This window comes from Triticum aestivum, chromosome 2D (assembly GCF_018294505.1).
Source record: "Triticum aestivum cultivar Chinese Spring chromosome 2D, IWGSC CS RefSeq v2.1, whole genome shotgun sequence".
Classification (NCBI taxonomy): domain Eukaryota; kingdom Viridiplantae; phylum Streptophyta; class Magnoliopsida; order Poales; family Poaceae; genus Triticum; species Triticum aestivum.
In genome coordinates, this window is record NC_057799.1 from 536,129,180 (window position 1) to 536,135,652 (window position 6,473).

The window sequence follows — 6,473 nt, forward strand, 5'->3', positions numbered from 1 at the left end:
CCCAGGATTAAAGCCAGTCATCCGGTCAGGGGGCATGGGTGTTTCCGGTTGGGACCGAGAGGGGGGGCACCCCCTTAGAGCGCGCGTATAGAAATTTGATCCCATGCTACGCGAGGTTGTAGCCTCCCCGTCTCAAGGTTTTTCTTGAATGTTGCCGAGGGTGATCCCTGGCTTCGGATGGTTGAATTGGGTGTGTACTGGTTAGACGTGTTTCTTCCAAAACACCGTAGACGGAACTAGTCCTCGTGTCTACTGAAATCCGTTGGCTGTGGTTAAGTACAAACTCTGGAGAGTCAATTCTTTCCAAATCATCGTATCCATGATCAAGTAATGAAAACATTATATCCATATCTATCCGTGTGAAAAACTTGTCCCCGGTGAACAAGCTCAAGTGGTAAATCCAGTTTTATTGTTATTCCTATGGATGGACTAACTTTATATTTGTCGCATGCTTGTGATAATTTATGTTCCCGAACGATTGTATTATTGAGCTGTGATATAAGCCCTTTATGTGACGTCACGCAGACGTCCGACTGTGGCGTGTACCTGTTTTCTTACTTTAAATATAAGCCCTTTTATGTGATGTCGCTCAGACGTCCGACTGTGACATGCACTGTCTTTATTTTCTGTTATAAGCCCTTTATGTGGTGTCGCCTCGATGCCCGACTGTGGCATTATTATTCCGCATTTTCCGCTCGAGGAGTCTTTCAGACACTCGTTTGGCACCTGTATTATTATTCCGCATTTTCCGCTCGAGGAGTCTTTCAGACACTCGTTTGGCACCTGCATTATTATTTCGCATTTTCCGCTCGAGGAGTCTTTCAGACACTCGTTTGGCACCTGTATTATTATTCCGCATTTTCCGCTCGAGGAGTCTTTCAGACACTCGTTTGGCACCAGTATTACTATTCTGCAGTTTCCGCTCGAGGCGTCATTCAGACCCTCGCTTGGCACCTAGTATTTATTATCTCTATGTCTGATCGCACTGGTTAATTTGTTCATGTGCTTCATGTTTACATTTGTTATACCTTATGTCCGAACTGTCTTGTGAGTACTTTCATAGTACTCACCTGGCTTGTTGATTTGGCCAGATGTTGACGAAGGCAATCTCTTGGATGAAGAGTTTGATAGCGCGTCCGATGCCTAGAGGAGTCCCAGTCAGTCCTGCGTGATCCCGGATTTTGGTCACTTGTATTGTATACGCTTCCGCCACCCGCAATAAGTCTTCTCGAGCCTCACTCCGACGCTCGATGAGCTGTAGTCTTCTGGAATCATATCACTCGCTTCGCGATGATATTTCCACCACCGTTATTATCGTGAGTTAGTAGTTTGCCACCCTATCCGCCGTCTTGTTTTAGCGGCGTGCATGTAATAAATTGTTGGGCAGTCTCTGCTCAACCTTGTATTATATTTAGTGCTCCTGGTATTTTTTTCTTCTGTGACCGAGATATTGTCTACCAGTGAGAAGGAATTCTTCCTCGCTGGTCCGTAAAAGGGATTGGTCTCTCAATAATTATTTTATTGAAAAACCGGTCGTGACAGCCACGAACGTCGACACCTTTATCAAGAAAGAAGCGTGACACAATTCAGTACGGAACCGTGTCTGTATGGACTGCACGTCCGTGCTCTTAAATACAAGGAAATAAGCTTTTAAAAACAGCGTCTCTCTTATAGGCCAATCCGTGCCTCACAGAGTAAAGGTCCGTGGCTGTGCGTAAGACAAAGGTTCATCTCCGTGGGCTAAACGCCCGTGCATCTTCGTCTGATAGAGTCACAGGCTAGCGTGACTCTATGTAATACCACCGACCATGCCTTTGAGCGCTTCATGCCCGTGTCTATGACCCGTAACATTGAATCAAGGATGAGGCGGCTGCCGCGGGTTTCCGCTATAAACGCACGAACGTGACCCCGCGTAAAACACAAGCATGCCTGTCTGGGCCGCCATACCGTGCCTCTCCTAGTGATAGAGTCAACGGAATCATTTTGAACGGATCCCTCCACTCTTCTCCCCTTCCCTCCCGTCCCCAGTTATGTTTCGACGGGTGTCTCCTCGTATTCGGGTGTGAACGCCACATGGCGCCGCTTCGGAAACCCAAGGGTCCGGCGGGCGTCCCCTCCGGCGACGCCGCTCTGGCTCGTCGCCCGTGGCCAGGCTCCGGCTATTTAAGCTGGACAGAGTCTCGAAACCCTAGACACACCCTCTTCCTTGGTCTTTTCAGATCCACGCCACATATAGCGGTGTCGCAGGCAGTGCGATCCCAGCAACGGAGACGGAGATGGAGATCCACTCCGGTGTGCCATGCACCAAGAGGGCGAAGCTCGCGCCACCGGCGACGCCGTCCTCTGGTGGTTTGGCGGTAGCGGCTGGAAGCGGCGAGGGTGCGCCTACCGAATCCGAGGATCAGGAAGAGCAGTCTGGTCCGGACCGCATCAGCGACATCCCAGACGACATCCTCGGTGAGGTCATCTCCCGTCTCTCCAGTAGGGAGGGCATCCGCACTCGGATGCTCGCACGTCGTTGGCGCCCTGTTTGGCCGACCGCTCCTCTGAATCTTGACTGCCGTGAGATCCCTGTCGCTCGTCTTTTTAACGCCTTAGAAACAGTTCATGTCGAGATCATCAGTAGGGTCTCTGCCTATAGCGAGGATCTTGCTCGCATACGATACATCGGAACTTGGCATCAGGGAAAAACAGTTTCTGGTGATGGTTCGTGCCTTACAGAGTCCATCCTCTCCAGCCATGTGGGCGCAGTTCTCCACCTTTGTATACCGTCGTGCTACCTCTAATGCAGACCCTCTACTGTCCACGCCTGGCTTGAGTCCCCCAGATTGAAAAATCTCCAGGTGCTTGAGTTTTACTACCTATTTCCACGATTTGTGAAAAAAGCTGTCAAGCTATCACACACATGCTTTCATCTACGCCCTCACTACCGAAGTCCGTCTTTCGGTTTTCCTGTTCTCTGCGCACTGTCAGCTTTGCGTGTTGCCAGATACCAGACCATTATGTAGAGGTACTTGAACTACCACTCGTTAAGAGACTTTCGCTTGTTGAGGTTGATATATCAGACTTCTCGTTGCAAAGCATGATCAACTCTAGTTGCCCTGCACTCGAGTGCCTGCTGCTTGTTTGCAAAAAGGCATCGGATCACAATAAATTCCCGTAACCTTGTAAGCATCGGCATCTGTTGTGAGAAAGGAGAATTCATCATCGAGGATGCCCCCTCACTTCAAAGGTTGATCCACGATCTCCAGAGCAATAACATGGAGGTATTCATCGTCTCTGCACCCAAACTGGGGACATTGGGCAAATTTAGTATCTCGCTTGACTCCACAGGTCTTATGGTACTGACATTTCACAATAATTCCAGCTGCATTTCCTTGAGAAAGTAGTTTCATGTCATCCAACCTTTTGTTCTAATAATTTTATGTTTTATTTTCTATGTTATGTGAAGGGTTTGGCGACGGCCAGCCTATCTACATTGCGGCAATCTGTCAAAACCTTGTTTTTGGCCATGACTTATAAAGTGGACCTGGTCGTTCATTTGCTTAAGTGCCTTCCAAATCTGGAGAACTTGTTTGTTCAGGTGATGATTCTCACGCCCAATGAAAAGCTCATACCGTGCATAGTGCAACACTCCTTGCATCTCAAAAAGCTTATCTTACATTTTGTTTACAATGGATACACCCTATGTCTAGGCATGTTTTTTTATTATACATACATACGTATCTAGGGAAATGTTCGATGAACTGGTTGGGACGGGGGTCATGGAATTTATCGGTCATTTTTTCTTTCCATAGATCTTGAGTATCTTTCAACCTTTATGTGTTTTCAGGGAGGAAACGTTCCTGATGGTGCAAGAAATATTTGGCGTCGCAAGCACCGTGCGTTTCTCAAAGAACACACAATTCATTTAAAGACAGTAACGCTGGAAGATTATGAAAAAAGCGGGAAGAACACTAAGTTTGTGAGGTTCTTTATTCTGAATGCAACGGAGCTAGAGACCATGAGGATTAAGTTTCGCTTTCCCTCAGACTTCACGCAAGAATTTTACGAACAACAACAGAAGTTGTTCCTGTGGGAGAATAAAGTTTCCAAATGCGCCCATCTCAAGTTATCAGCATGCTGCAATCATATATGCTTGGATTTGAAACACAGGCGTGTTGAATGCCTGGATTTGTCAGATCCGTTCACTTGTGCCTGCTGGACACAGGGTTGTAGTTAGTTCCTCAAGCTAGTACAGTTAGATGTTGTTGCGCCAATCTGATTCTGTGTTATCTCTAAACATGGCTGAAGCCTTTTGCACCGTTTTGTAAGCTTGTTATAACAATGCTTTTGTGCTATGCACCCGCTGTTCTGAAAATTTGATAGTTTTATGTCACTATCGTGATGCTACAAAAACATTCGTGTGTGGTCGTCGACCAGGGAACAAAAACATTTGGAAGAGAAGAGGCACTGCCTTGCCTGTTCTGCAAGGAACGTGCATCTAGTGCATGTAAACCAGTGCGTCTGCAGTGACCAGATGGCACTACCTCCTTTCGTGGCAGACTGTACGTGCACATGGCCGTGGCTCTGCTTAATCTCAAACCGTGCTTCCAACGACCTCAGACTGTATGTGCCTTTCGTGTAAACGCATGTCCGTGAACGAGTTTATGTCTGAGTACAAACAATCGAGTCGGCACAGGCGTGCGTCGGCTTCAGGAGTAAGCGTGACTCTGTAGATTGTAGATTTTATGTGTGTCAGCGCTAGTGCGGTGCTCCTGTCTGACATAGGACCGTGCCTTTGACAGGTCAGTGCCACGTTACCAGAGGCATGGTTCCCCATGCCTGCCAAAGCGACATATGTGCCTTGCTTGATTACAGTAACCCATGTCTCGTGGAACGATCCAAGATGAAAGATTGTCGGATGCGCCTCGCTAGCAGCACGTTTCTTGAAATATAAAAATATTCAGGAGATCAATATTTGCTGTGCGTAGACCGTCACACACCCTCTGAAAGATTGCAAAAAATGAGATACATGCCTTTATTCAAGTAACCATGTCCAAGAATAAACTTATACTAGACGAGTATCCCTTGCAATGTTTTAAAAGAAGGCAACTGCTAATGATCATTCTTCGAGGATTGCCTTGATCATCAGGAGGTGATCAGTGTTCGCAAACCCTTGCCCCAAAAGATCACAGATGACGCTTTGCATCTTCTTTCTATTCTCCTTCAGCTTATGCACATCCTCCTTCAGAAAATCCCTGTCTAGCTTAATCTCACCCTTGTCGTCCTTAAGATTATGAATGGCACTTGTGAGAGACCTCTGAATGCGCTTGACGTCTTTATCAACGATACACATCTGCTTCTTCTGCCTGTCAATCTTCATGGTTGTTACATTAGTTCTTTCCACAGCTGCAACAAGATTCTCGAGCTTAAGGTTCACTTGTTCAATATCCATTTTAAGCCTGCTTATCTCTTCATTCTTTGCTTGCCTATCATCATTGCTCACATGTAACATCCCCTAGAGCTTGAGTAGGCACCTTTGCATAATGATAGGCCATGGGCGGTCAACCCATTCGACGACTCCATAGTTCACGCCTCTCAGCGAACAAAAAGGAACAAAATAAACGGAGACTACTAAAACTCTGGTGCACATATACTTGGTTTATAACCTTATTCAACTAACTATGAACCGTGTTTGTGCAATGTGGCACGTCAATGGTTAGGTACCCACAACACTAATTATGGTACTTCGCCCACCCTGTCTGTGGAGTTATTTCATAATTGTACTTAGTTTCTTTTAAGCCAGCTTGAATTAATCTGGAGCAACCTCTGCAGTCAACTTATTTGGAGAGTCTTTTTGAAGAATATACTGACCATTAAACAGAAGTCCCATTTGTAAACAAACATGAGAGTGTCTAGATCACTTCTTTTGTGTTCAATGATGTTTACCCTTTTATGTAAAGTAGAAGGACTACACAATGTTTCCTACAATCTACCGGATAACACAAGAAGAAATCGGTCTTCTTTGGAAGACTACAAGCCCTATATCCAAACAGTTTGATTCAACAAGAAAGTAGGCTCGGAATTTCGAAAGTGACTAACTTTCACAGCACAGCCGTAGAACCTCCTCCCCGTGTCACTTCCTTCAAAGGCCACACACTTGAGAGGCTTGGTATCGTGGAGAACGCAGTAGAGAGGACGGTCGAGCTCTTTGCCACAGAAATCATGGTCTTCGATGGTATCAGGGTTCTCCTACAAGGACACATGAATGTTAGAGCTCAGATCTTTTGTTTGGCAAACAAACCCCAGTTCAACGCTACGCATGTAGCAGGAAATCACCTACATAGAAATCAAAATCCAGCTCAAGGAAGTTCAAGCCTTCCTTCCTCCCCTCTTGTCCGAACTTTTGTGTCGACATGGCCCGGAGGATGTGAGCAGATGCGATGCCGTAGGCGGTGTCGAATTCGAGAGGACAGAAAGAGAGGGAGAGA